Source organism: Lissotriton helveticus, chromosome 5_1, assembly GCF_964261635.1.
Source record: "Lissotriton helveticus chromosome 5_1, aLisHel1.1, whole genome shotgun sequence".
In the NCBI taxonomy this organism is placed as follows: domain Eukaryota; kingdom Metazoa; phylum Chordata; class Amphibia; order Caudata; family Salamandridae; genus Lissotriton; species Lissotriton helveticus.
Genome location: NC_136065.1, coordinates 656604395 through 656619306, shown reverse-complemented (window position 1 = coordinate 656619306; position 14912 = coordinate 656604395).

Here is a 14912-nt window from a genome sequence, read left to right as displayed (position 1 = left end):
TACAGCCCCCTGTAGCTGCGTCGGCAAACTACAGTGCCCAGAATGCTCTTCTCACAGCAAACTGGGAACGTGACATAGACCTGGTGCAAGTGCCCTTCATTGGGTCCTGGATTCAATTAGGAATGGGGTTCTTGTGCTCTGGAAAGCGCAATCCCCGAAGAAAAGTTTCTCACCTCTGGCCCCCAGTACGCCTCAACCGTAACAGTCCTTTTCCCTTCGAGCCTGGAATTAACAGAAACAGTGTCCTGAAACTCCTCCGTGCAGTCACGGACTGTAATGCACAGCAGCTGTTACTGGAAAGGGATACGGTGGGTTGGAGTTTCCAATACCTTGGACAAAAAACAGATGCTGAAGCTGTCCCTGTGACTCCTTCCACTTTGCGGGGCGGGTCTCCTCCAGCGCGCCCAGGACACAGCACGCAATGTATGCCACGAATGTTCCAAGAATTGATAGAACTGGAGAGACACAGCGGGGATTTCAGGTGAGGGCTTTAATTCAATACAGCATTGGCATTGCGCGTTTCAACTTAATGTCTTCCTCCGATGCCTGCTTCGATATTGCTTTTTCACGCCAGGGCACATTAAATACCTCCCCTCGTTCTGTCGTCAGTGGACAATCCAGGTCCATCGGTTTAAGTTAGTACAGCCCCTTGTAGCTGCGTCGGCAAACTACAGTGCCCAGAATGCTCTTCTCACAGCAAACTGGGAACGTGACATAGACCTGGTGCAAGTGTCCTTCATTGGGTCCTGGATTCAATTAGGAATGGGGTTCTTGTGCTCTGGAAAGCGCAATCCCCGAAGAAAAGTTTCTCACCTCTGGCCCCCAGTACGCCTCAACCATAACAGTCCTTTTCCCTTCGAGCCTGGAATTAACAGAAACAGTGTCCTGAAACTCCTCCGTGCAGTAACGGACTGTAATGCACAGCAGCTGTTACTGGAAAGGGATACATATGGTGGGTTGGAGTTTCCAATACCTTGGACAAAAAACAGATGCCGAAGCTGTCCCTTTGACTCCTTCCACTTTGCGGGGCGGGTCTCCTCCAGCGCGCCCAGGACACAGCCCGCAATGTATGCCACGAAAGTTCCAAGAATTCATAGAACTGGAGAGACACAGCGGGGATTTCAGGTGAGGGATTTAATTCAATACAGCATTGGCATTACGCGTTTCAACTTAATTTCTTCCTCAGATGCCTGCTTCGATATTGCTTTTTCACGCCAGGGCACTTTAAATACCTCCCCTCGTTATATATATATATATATATATGAAAGCTCAAAGTTGCCACCCAAGACAAAGACGCACTCGACATCGGAAGCTGCAAGCCTTTTAATAGGTAAGAACAAATACTGCATGCCGATGTGAGATTACAGCAATCAGGTCAATTTTGCCTGACGCGTTTCAGTGCCGGTCGCACTTTCTTCAGAGTCTCGACAGATTCATGTTGGCGCTGACACGCCCCTAATTTAAATAGTCACTGCCCTCCCATTGGGCTGCTCTAAAAGCATACTGTGATTTCTGGGACTTGTAGTAAGGGTCGGTCAGATTCAAATCCACTGATGGGTGCCTCAATATCAGCTGTTACGAAAGTTCAAAGCCCTGCATGGGCCTCGGTATGCAGGATAGTTCATAAATCCTCATGCAGATGTCCCACTAATGAAGCTCCGTTGGATACAAAAACTCCGTGGCCACAAAGTTCGTGTGGTGGTGCGCCTTACGCGGCGTGGCTGCCGTGAAAAATGAAAGCTCAAAGGTGCCACCCAAGACAAAGACGCACTCGACATCCGGAAGCTGCAAGCCTTTTAATAGGTATATATATATATCCATTCGTCAGTTTACTGCCCAAGCATTTCCAAGTCAGCAGCGTTGATGCGATCTGTGGCGGCAGCAGCCACCTCGATCCACAAGAATTCCTCTGCTCCACCATCCAGCGTAAAGCAAAGGGACGGCACACCGGGAAACAGCACAAAACTTTCTTGTGCACTAGTATCTAAGGACGACGCGTTTCGGCATTTACCTTCATCAAGTAACTTCCTGAACTTCTATTGCTCATAGAAATACATTGCCTTGGTGCATCAACATAGAAGAAATACTATGCGTCGTTTTCATAAAGGCTAAATACATTTCATTATGATTCCAAATTGTACAATGTAACCTTTCAAATAGTCACAAATGAAAACAAAATTTGCAATAATGAACAAAATAAAATAAAATAAAATAAACTTGCATTACTTTTGAGCCAGACGGCTTTTTAAAGCGGCATCAATGCATGAAATAAAGCGAACACATTTGCAGTAAGATTCGATTCATATCCATTCTCAATTACTTATTTGAGTCCACAGTATCTTATTACATTGTCATAATATGGCACAGCCATATTAGGCGCTTAGCCCGGCTCTCGTACTGCATACAATTATAAGGCACAGATGACACCAATATGAGCGATTGTTTTGCTCATCTCGAAGCTCAGGTCATTTCCTGTATTTTATTTATGTTAGTGCTGGGTATTGGGGAGATGGTGTGATGGGATAGTGTGAGTGTGCGCAATTAGTAATACTAATGAGTGCAAGTGTTTAAGGTGGAAAGGTATGTACTAGGGAAGAATGTGCGGCACAGAGGTCTCTACGACTTCTAAATGAGACCCCACAATTGTGGTTTAGGCTCATATATTTTCCAGTTGGAAAAGTTAGTCACAACAAAGCTACCTGACATGTACATGTTATTCCTTATCCAAATTAAAAGTGAAAATAACCAATTAAAGTTTTTTTTTAATTTCTGCAAAAAGTTAAGAAGTTTATAACAGAGTACTAGCTATCAATGAGAGTTCTGGCAATTTATTACAGGCTTATGTGTGTCGCAAGCTCTTCCCCACTGTTGAGCCCTTTCGGCATCTTGCAATCTAAGTCCAGGATTAACCTGGATTCGAAAATCCTCATTTGCTTCTCTCTGTCCCGCTTCTTGTGTTTTTTGGTATTCTTTCAATTCCAAAAAAGTGTAATCTGCTATTATTGCTGTTGTGATAATCAGTGTAGTGACGTGCAACTGGATAGTTGTAATCACAGTTTATATTGGCACGAAGATGCTGCAGAATCCTCAATTTCAATGGAAGCTTATTACTGCCCACGTACTGGAGGCCACATGGGCATTCCAGGACATAGACAGTGTAATCGCTGTTACAGTTGACCACATGTTTTATTGATCGTTTTCGCTTAGTGCCTGTATAGCACTCCTTTAAATTTTTGCCATTACGGTCTGCCTTGCACATACCACATGTGGTAAAGCCATTGGGCGGCTTTAACCACTGTGGTTGTGTGCCTTCCTTCTGATAACTGTGGACTAGTCTGTCACGTATGGATCTCGCCCATCGGTACCTGTGGTCTATCCCCTACTAGATCACCTATTATGGGATCTGCTACCAATAGATTCCAGTGTTTTTTCATCAACTTTTCTAGAGCCCATGCCCCTCTGATAAACTGTGTTATCCTTCTGGGGGGACTCGGTCTATTGGGATTTTGCTTTTTCTTTCTCATGATAGTGGCAGACGGTTTGAACAGAAGATCAAGTTGCGATTTTGTCTTCACTTTCTCTTTGGCACTTTCCAGGGTCTCTTCCTTGTACCCCTTATTTCTGAAGCATGCTATCATAGTTTGTTGCTCCCTGAGAAAGTCAATGTCGGTGCTGCAATTCCGGAGAGCCCTAAGTAATTCCCCATACGGTATACTTTGTTTCAGGGGGACTGGGTGATGGCTTGCCGCATGCAGCACTGCATTTCCTGCTGTTTGTTTTCGAAAAAGGCGAGTTGTTATTTGCCCCTCCCTTATTTCGACTGCTATATCTAAGAATTCGCAATAGCTCGTACTCATAGTCGGTAAGTTTTAGGTTCAGATCATTCTCACCTTATTTCTTGATAAAATCACTGGCTAAATGATCTGGACCATTCCATATAAGAAACAAATCATCTATGTACCTGATCCATAGAAGTATGTGATCAGTGTACATCTCCAGTTGTTGCATCCATACCACTTGTTCTTCCCACCAGCCTAGAAATAAATTTGCTAGGCTGGGGCAAAACACGTACCCATCGCGGTACCAGACCGCTGACGGTAGACAGACTTTTCATACAGAAAGATATTTTCTTGTAGGCAAAATAGCACCACCCTTTCTAGCATTCTGTTGTGCTCCCAATGCTCTATGTGTCTGCTTTTTAGGATGTACATACAGCCTGCCACTACTTTACATTGGTCAATGCATGTATACAATGAGCATACATCTAGACTGATCATTATGAAACCTTCCTCCCACCGTACATCATGCAATCTTCGAAGAAAGTCCGTACTGTCCTTACAATATGAGCTCAAATTAGATACATATTCAGTTAGAAAAAGATCTAAGAAGATAGATGTGTTCTCCAACAGTCCGCCATTAGATGAGACTATTGCATGCCCTGGTGGTAAAGTGGCGTTCTTGTAAATCTTTGGGAGGAAGTAGATGCATGGTATGCATGGTTTCTCTTTTATTAAGAACTTATTTTCATCAGTATCAATTAATCCTTGGTGGTACCAAGCGCCCAGAAGTGCATAATAATCCTGAATAGTACATTTGTACGTTTCCCAATCAATAAGTTCATAGCAATGCCCCCTGGTACAATGCTGATCTTACAGTCCTGCGCAAAGTATGTAAAAAGGCCGAGAGAGCTTGGAGGAAAGATTGGCTCCACAGCAATAAGGATACCTATCGTAACGCGGTTAGACAATACAAGTTTGCCCTGAAATCAGCTAAATCGCTATTCTACGACAACAGAATAAAAACCTCGACCAACTCAGCCAAAGAATCATATCAGATTGTCAAGGAATTATTAAACATCCCAACAGCACCCCCCCCTCATTCCCCCGCCACAGACAGAAGTAAGGATCTAGCTAAATACTTTGACTCTAAAATTCTACGGATACTCGACTCCCTCCCTACCATCAGCCCTCCTATCCCTGCCACAGCGGACGAAAATAATGGCCCACAGCTGACAACTTTCAGAACAGTCTCCCTCCCCGAGGTGACGGCTACGCTTGTTAAAATGAAAAGTGGCTCCCCCCTTGACCCAGCCCCGGTAAGATTCCTAAAAAAGGTATCTTCCACCATAGCCCCCATCATCAGGGATCTGATCAACTCCTCCCTAGCTAGTGGTTCGGTCCCCCCCAACTGGAAGAACGCAGTCGTAAAGGCTCTGCTCAAAAAGCCCCAACTAAATCCGGACGACATGTCCAACTACAGACCGATCTCACTGCTCCCCTGCATCAGTAAGATGGCTGAAAAATTAGTCAATGCTCAAATATCCCAATTTCTCGAAACCCACAGCATTTTGCGCCCATCCCAAACTGGGTTTCGACCTGGCCATGGCACGGACACTGCACTCCTCGCCGTCATCGAGGAGGCAAGGTGTATCCTAGACTCAGGGGGATCAGTGGCAGTGATCCTCCTGGATCTTAGCGCCGCCTTCGATACGGTGGACCACCGTGTCCTATTACATCGCCTGGCCAAGGCAGGAATTGTGGGTACGGCGCGAGCATGGATCGAATCCTTCCTATCCCATCGATCCTTCCAGGTGTGGGACGGCAACTCCCGGTCAGATCCTCTTCCACTGAAGAACGGAGTTCCCCAGGGGTCGTCGCTCAGTCCAACTCTTTTTAATGTTTACATGGCGCCCCTGGAAGACGTAGTAGCCCCCTACGGTATAAAAATAATTAACTACACCGACGACACCCAACTTGTCGTATCCCTGTCCCACCTGGATAACCATCCGGACAGCCTGCTCCACTGTCTCCAGGACATTCATACTTGGATGTGTGACTCGGCCTTGAAGCTAAATGGCGCAAAGACCGAGATTATGCTCCTAGGCAATAAACAGATAACCTTGCCGCCCTCGTCCTGGCCCGACACCTTCGGTGAAATCCCAGCCCCTAAAAATGAAATTAAGACTCTTGGAGTGTGGTTAGAACCGGATCTCACTATGAAAACGCAGGCAACCAAGACAGCAGGCACCTGTTTCGGTCTACTACGGTCCGTTCGTAAAATCCTGCCCCTTCTCCCCCCTCCTTCTAGGAAACTTCTTATCCAGGGCCTTGTTTTGGCCCGGCTCGATTATAGCAATGCTATTTATCTGGGGGCTCCTGAGTACTCCTTGTCCAAACTCCAACGTACTCAGAATGCGGCGGCCAGGCTCATCATGAACCTCTCCCCTAGAGTGTCGGCTAAGCCCGCCCTCAAAGCCCTACACTGGCTCCCTGTCCGCCAGAGAGTGGAGTTCAAGGCCCTCTGTACCACCCACAAGCTTATGAATGGAGCTGGCCCTGACGCACTCAGACATATGGTTACCCCATATAAGGCCTCAAGATCCCTTCGCTCCGACGCCGAACATCTTGCTACGGTGCCCAAATTCAGGAAGGCTCGTTCTGGCGGACGCCGCTTCTCGGTAAAAGCCTCCACAGCCTGGAACCTACTCCCCCTCAGCCTACGTTTGGAACCCTCCCACATAGTGTTCCGTAGGAAACTCAAAACATTCTTGTTTCCCAATTAAAATTTTTCCTCCCCCCTCTCTGGACAGCGACAGGTTTAATAGCGCGGGGATGCCTACGGGTCACCAGGCGCTCTAGAAATCGCGAAAATAAATAAATAAATAAAATAAATGCTCGTACGATAGCTGTCTCATTGCCTCGGTTTTGTAATCTGTTGAGTTCAGAAAAACAACGTTGCCCCCCTTATCGGAGGGTTTTATTACGATACTTGCGTCCTCCTCTAGTTTCTTAAGGGCCTTTCTTTGTTTATTCGTTATATTATCCCATTTGGAATTATGAACTTTAGTTCTTGTTTTCTTTAAATCCATAACAACTGCTGAATTATAGGCCTCCATGTGGTCATACGGCATATTAGGGTTGAATCTTGATTTCATCTTAAGGCCGCTATGTTGTTGCTGTTTATTTCCAACACCACACAATTGCAGCATTAGATAATCATTCTTTTCTTGTTCATCCCCCGTCTCTAATTCACGCATGATTTTTAGTAACTCCATATCTTGTATTTGGAGACCTGTGGTGTTGGCATTTACTGCCGTCTCATTTGTTGGTTGCTTGGTTCTGGTGCGTGTTCTAAACATTTTCATAAGTTTTAATTTTAGAATGAACAGAAACAGGTCTATTCTGGTATCCGTATAGTTCAAATCACTGCTCGGACAAATTGATAATCCTAATTGTAAAACAGAGGTTTCTGTCTCGCTGAGCGGTCTGATTGACAAATTCACCACAGTCTTATTTTCTACTAATCCATCCATTCCAGTGGTGATGAGTTTAGGGTCCTTATGTTTACGTTTCATTCATCTTCTTCGTTTTTTTCCCTCGTCCTCTTCCTCGTTTTGGACCTTTCCTCTTTGTTTGTCCTCTCGTTTGGGGCCTGTTTACTTGTGTTTGTTCCTTCTTCTGTTTCAAGATTTGAAACTCGTGGAGGAAGGTGAGAGGACGTGACCCTAAAGGGACGGCCAAGCTGCGTTCCTCTGAGTCAGTACTGATGTCTGAGCTTGAGCCGGTTGGTTTTCAAATTTCTTTGTGCCCAATCGTATCTTTTTGCATATGTTAATATTCGTCCTACGGCGTAGTCACGCTTATCCCTCAGGAACTTTCGTTGTTTCTTTAGTTTATTGAATCTTCGTATTCTTTCAGTTTTTTAGGCAAGATTTTCATAAATTCCTCTACAGTTTTTTCGTTTTTATATTTCTCTAAATCAACCTTTAATGCTGCCAATTCTATGCGTGTCGCTTCCAGATCTATTTGTGCATATTTAACAAGCATTTCTAGCATGCCTTTACGTGTTTTTGACATATATTGTGCCCATTCCTTGAGGAGATCTTGGTTGGGATTATCATAAGTTGGTACAATGCTTATCCTTAAGCCTCTTGGCACGCGACTAACTTCAACGTAGTTCGTTAGGGATGCTACTTCCCATCACTTCTTTATCTCCCATTTGCTGAGTTTTTCCAGTAAATTCAATTTCTGTTTCAAAGATGTATCACAACCGGCAGGGGCAGTGCTGCTCGAGGCTTTAGCTGTTACGATATCTTGTTCCTCATCGAACAAAGAAATTGCCTCTGCTTTTCTCTCATTGTCCCATTCACACATCCTCTATTTGTTTGTTTCCCCAGGCCGCAGCTATTACATTGCGGCTGTCACGCCTGTTCTCGTACCAATAAGTAATTCGCTGATTAATTAATTAAAAAGCTGCCTGGCTCAAAAGTAATGCAAGTTTATTTTATTTTATTTTATTTTGTTCATTATGGCAAATTTCGTTTTAATTTGTGACTATTTCAAAGGTTACATTGTACAATTTGGAATCATGAAATGTACTTAGCCTTCATAAAAACGACGCATAGTATTTCTTCTATGTTGATTCACCAAGGCGATGTATTTCTATGGGCAATAGAAGTTCAGGAAGTTACTTGATGAAGGCAAAAGCCGAAACGCGTCGTCCTTAGATACTAGTGCACAATAAAGTTTTGTGCTGTTTCCCGGTGTGCCGTCCCTTTGTTTTACGGTGGATGGTGGGGCAGAGGAATTCTTGTGTATATATATATATATATATATATATATATATATATGTATCTCCTTACAACTCGCTTTCACTCCAATTCTCCAAATGGACAAACGAGCGTGGACCCCATATTATTCAGTGCATGCTTTATTTAGCCAGCGCCGCCATATTGCATTTCGGGAGATCCCTCCCTTGATCACAGGACAGCTGAAAGGCTTTACCCTTCGCCTTTTAAAGTGTAAGTGCAGTGCAGCCATATCATAAACATGGTGGAAATACTATGCTTGTGCACGTCTCCTGGTTCAATAATTCATTGATCACTGTATATTTTTTAACATAATGTCAATTATACAACCAGAATTATCAACATTCCTAGACATAAATTTCCCGGAAATTTCTAATTCTGAAATTCATAAAAAGAACAAAATACATGCATAAATGCTTGTAGTGCCTCTGTATTCCGCCATGAAATAACATTGAAACTTATTCAAGTGCCTAATAAATAATAATAATAGTGCAATACCATAAGGTGAATAAGCAATAAAAGTCTATCATTATATTTTTCAGTTTGTCAGCAAGGTGACTCTTAGTCTGTGCAAGAAATTGCATAAATATTTAAAGTGCAAAGTGATAATGGGCAATAGAAGTTCAGGAAATTACTTGATGAAGGCAAACACCGAAACGCGTCGTCCTTAGATACTAGTGCACAATAAAGTTTTGTGCTGTTTCCCGGTGTGCCGTCCCTCTGTTTTACGGTGGATGGTGGAGCAGAGGAATTCTTGTGTGTGTGTGTGTGTATATATATATATATACTGACACAAAACATGTTTCAGCTATTACATAGCCTCAGTCACAATAGCAAATGCCATTTTGTTTTTGCAATTTATACCTTCATCCAATGTGATCAGTAAACATAAAAGAAGTACTCTTGTGCAGACACAGGGGACAAATGTTAACACAATTTCACCTGTAACTACTTCCTAGTCATGTACTTACTTGCCCGTACAATGCTCCATCATAAAAGGTGCAGTTGGTCTATCAATTCATTTGTTTGAATTGTCAATTTAAGTAAATTAAACAATTGTGCCCAGTAGGCAACCATATTGGCCCCATTTTAATTACACATTTGCTCAAAATCAGTTGTAGAATGATAGACTGAGTTCAGCAAATGTTTTATTAAATGATCCAAAGATTGGAGCACTTGTAACGGATCCTTTCCAGAGCACAAAACAGTCTGATCACTTTTTTGCCCTCAGATCTATTTGTGGTCTTGAAAGTCACAGTCACTAGTTGGGTTGCCAGCAACTTTCTAAAAGGAACGGCCATGCCTGTATGTTGCATGCCATGCGCAGAGTGCAGAAGCTGCCAAACACTATTTCTCTGTATTTATTTGGTTGAATGTAAATTCCAAATAACATTGAGTGTACACATTTAGCCGTCTAGAGACAGGGGCTTAGGGAGTAGAAAAACGACTGAATATTACAAATTGTACAAATTAAATACAGGTATACTGTTTGCAGGCTTCCTTGTGATTGCTTAATACCATGCAATTGTAGTACATTTGTATGCTTATGCTGACATAAAAGGGTGGGGGACTACTTAAACATCAAAGGATTTATTGTTTTCCACCTTAATTGCTTTATTTACATGCAGGTTTTGGAAATGACAACAGCTGCAGTGATTTTGTTGTAACCCAAACTCACAGCCACAAAGTCAAACTCATTCCTGCAATTACTTTGTACAGGTGAAGAATGGACTTACAAAGAAATAGGTGAATAAGTAAATAGGTCTCGCCTTTCAAACCTATTTGTTGTCAGTGGTTTTAGACAAGTGGCACAGCACCCCCGATGCTGTGTTTCATGGCTAAAGAATTAAAAAAAGATTTTGACACGGCCACCCACAAGATTTTGTAGGTGTGTGCATCAAGCATGTGTCCTACACAATGACACAGACACTTTCTGTCTTTTTAGTTACTGATACAGGTTGGAGCAATAGCTAAAAAGACAAAAAAAACACGCAAATCAATATTTTCTATAAAGTGGGTGATAGGGAGGCACCATGCATGGGGTGGTGTGGGGGGCAGAAGCAACAAGAGGGGGCGGGCTGGGGGAGCGAAGCACAAGAGGGAGTCAGCAGTAAAATACATGCACTTTCGTGGAGTGCTTAACCCCTTGGCTGCGGCGGTAATTCCGCCGCAGCGCTAGGGGGGAGGGGGGCCGCGCGGCGCTCCCATGCTCTTGACGTAACCGCTCCGTCACGACTATCGGGCGCCCTGTGCTGATGACGGAGCGGTTCCGTCACGGCCACGCCCGCTCAATAGAACGCGCCGCGCAGGCTCGCCGAGCGGGCCGTGACGGAACCGCTCCGTCATCAGCACAGCGCGACCGAGGCTGGTGACGGAGCGGTTCTGTCACTAGCATGGGAGGGGTTAAACAAAAAACAAAAAAAAGTAGCACCTGAAAAAGCAAGCAGTGGAAGTACATTTTAATGGCATTTTTGCAAAATGAAGGCACTTGCAGGTGCTGCTCCATGTTTTCACATGAATTTGCTGCCCTAGGGTGCATTGTGATTGTTTGCGCCCGGCGCACCTTTTAAAATTTGCACCATGGACTCCCTTGTTGATAGCAAAACAGCTGACTAGTTGCACCTTTCTTTAGCAACAAACCTCCATGTACCTCATCATCACACCTGCCAACGCGAAGCTTGTTTCCTTACGTAATTTCTTGTTATCTAGTGAGAATATACCGTGGTGGTGGGGGCGTCGAAGGTGGGAGGAACTGTACAAAGGAAAAAAGGTTTGATTTTTTTAAAACTGCGCTGCCAGCAAAACATCACCCTGGCTAAAGGCTCTCCGCCCCCAGCTAAGCTCTTTGTTCCCACACCAACGCCGCGCGAACTATTGGCATGCATCATAAGCACGTCCTTCTATCAAGTGCGCCCTAAAGAACAATCTCCATTAGCTGACAGGCAGGCAGCTTGATAAATGCCCGCGACGAAAGGGAAGGAATTGCGCAAAATAAAGAAGCATGTTCCAACAAGTCCTGTCAAAACTGTATTGATTTAATCATCTGCAGAAATACACAGTCCTGGTTACTGTAGCGTGGACGGTGGGTGCAGTTTACAGCTGTGGATACTCTGCGCCCCCCACAGAAGGTTCGAAGGTGGTGAGGCACAAGACAAGCTACCTCCTAGTTTTGTTTTTTTATTTGTTTTAATGTTGTATCACAAAGGGCCCTTTTTACCATTAGTTAGGGCTTAGCACAACCAGATGGCATTAAATTGCCCAGACCCTACTGTTTATGTGCTGTACATATTTCCAAGCAAGGGTTTTAAAGAGAAGAAAATCAATTATTCGTAGGCTGAAAAATATAAAATAAAAACAACTCACATGCCAATTTAAGGAAGTCGAATACCATTCCAGGCTAAGACATCCATCACGTGCCACTGATTCCATGTCCTGACGCGTTTTCCCGCTGCATAAATCATGAAATTAGTTAAAAACAAGGCTGACATGTCAGGGTCATCACTGATAAACATAAGCTAGACAACTAACCAAAGGTGACAGAAGGTCGACCTAAAGGCACGGGGTCAGGACCGTTTTTAGGATCGAGCATATGTATCCCAGATCTGAATAGGAGGACGGATTTAAGAACATCACAATTAAGGGATGCGAAACTTAACAACGTGCTTGTCTCCTGTATTTATTTTTTCAGGTTATACTTCCTCACCAACTATTATTAACACAGTAGATTTCAATAGAGCAGAAGTAATTTTACTTTGGAAAATTATGGAAGGCAAATGGGAGATGTGGCCTAATGGCGAGAGCGGCAGAGCATGGAACTTGGTAACCAGTATTGAGTATGGGCTTCCACTCAACATCCTGTCATTCTGGGCAAATCACTTAGTTTCCTTACGCATGAGGTCAAAAGCTCATGGTACATTTTACTAGGATACAGTGACGGCATTAGGACACATAACATATTGCTTCTATCCATTTACTATGCTCCCATCACACTGTCACTGGGCTCTGTTGAAATGAGAAACCATTCAGCCAAAGACCTATTGACTGTAATTGGTACTAGAGTCACACTAGTGACATTGGAGGACTTTCCAATACATTTTGCCCTTTATTTGTTTGTTACATCACACATACACGCACAAAAGTGTAGTTCCTACTTTTGTCAGGAATGCATAATTCAAGGGATTGATGAAACACTCATCGAGTTAAAGACTGAAGGGCCATATGTAGGAAGCCTAATTGTGCTCGCAAATGCTGATTTCAGCATCTGTGATCGCAATTAGGGCAGTGTGCTATGTAGCACACAAAAACCCAAATGCAAAATAATGAATCGCAAAATTTGCGATTCCTTATTTTGCTATTGCATTTAAGAAATCTCAAATTGCGATTCCTAAAATGCAATGTAGGAAGCACCCAAGTTGTGCGAATTTTGGCTTAAGGAATCGCAAAATACCACCAACTTCAGGTTGGTGGTATTTTGCGATTTCTTTGAAAAAAGCACTTTTTTTTTTTTTTTTAACTTTTTATTGAAGTTGTCAGCTTACAGTACAATCACAATAGTTCCCAATTTCTGACAAGAATATTTTGCGATCATTAAGCTAGCACGTTAAGTCTGTCGACTTTCTAACAACATTTCTGCCTTAACTTATAATCACCAGGATCTTTTCCTACTATCGTGGGTACCATAACAACCAGCAGTAGAACAATATTTACCATTAAAACATTAAAAGAGTCATCCACCATAGGTACATCTGCAACAGTGACATACGTCTATAGAAGTCCTTCACTTCCTGCGCCACTTCTTATTAACATCAGCTGCACGGTGTCCACTGGGGCCAATACTACAACCTCCCCCCCCGCCCTTCATTCCTCCTCCCCCTCAGAGTCTAGGTCTTCGTCCTCCGGTAGAGGTTCACAGAGGTCTCCTCTATAAGTGTTCCATGCCGTCCACACCTTATTCCACTTGCGGGGGCAAGCCCTCATGACGTACACCGCTCTTTCGGTAATCATTAGCTTGTCCATGTTGTTACCCCACCTACAGGTCGTAGGCACATCTGGCGCTCCCCATTTTTGCGCAATATCCCGCTTTGCTACCATCATGGCTAGGGTAGCCCATATCTGTCCATGCCTATTCAGATCAGTAGGGTCCCAAATGTTCAATAGACATTTTCGAGGTTCAGGTAGAATTGAAACCCTAAGTGTTTGTGAGATGGTGCGCATAACCTGTCTCCAGAATTCTCGTATCTGTGGGCATTCCCAGAGAGTATGATATAGTGTTCCCTCCTCCCCGCACCCCCGTAGACAGTATGGATGTGGCGCCCGATGTATTCTGTGAAGCAGGGTCCTAGTGTAATAAATACGGTGTAGGATTTTCAGTTGTACCAATCTGAATTTTGCTGAGATCCCCACCTCTCTTGGGGACGCCATTGCTTCATTCCACTCAGATTCCGTAACCTCACCCACTTCTCCTACCCATCTATCTCTCAGTCTTTCTGTTGGGTCTCCCAGATTGTTGATCAATTTTTTATATGTGAGGGATGTGGCGCTTTGCGGCATGAATTCAGTTAGGAGTCTGTCCTCTAGCGGCGAGGATTCAGGTAGGTCCGTTCCCGCCGGGATCGCTCTTAGAAGTGCATGCCGTATCTGCACGTATCTAAATGTCTCATTCTGGCCCAGGTCGTATTGTTGTTGTAATTGTGGAAACCCGATCACCGTACCTTTTTCCCAGAGGTCTCCGATTGTGGAGATTCCTATACAGTCCCACTGCGTGAATCCCTTGCACGAGCGTAGGTTCCCCAATGCTTTGACGTCCCAAAGCGGTGTCAGTTTGGTGAGTTTACCTTGCCAACCCAGTCGCTTTTGTGCAATGTGCCATATGGTCGCAGTGTGATGCGTTGGGCCCCATAGTTTCCGTACCTGCGACTTGTTATACAGTACTGCAAGCATGCCGTCCGTTCCTAGTTGTGCCCAGTCAGCTTTGTACGCTGGGTCGGACCTTGGGGCGTGTATCCAGTGGTTGATTGTTTTTAGATGCGCCGCCCAATAATACAGCTGTATGTTAGGCAAAGCTACGCCTCCTTCGTACCAGCTCCGTGTCAGTTTGTCATACGCTATTCGCGCCGGGCCGTTGTTCCAAAGCAGGTTTGAAACCAATGCCGCAATTTGCTTGAAATACCTCGGTTCCACGAGATAAGGAGTATTCTCCAGCACATAGAGGAACCTGGGAAGAGCCATCATTTTGTAGAGCGCAGCGCGCCCTAGGAGAGTCAACGGCAAAGCCGCCCAATGTTTAACATCCGCCCGAAGGCGTTCCATGGGTGGCTGCAAGTTT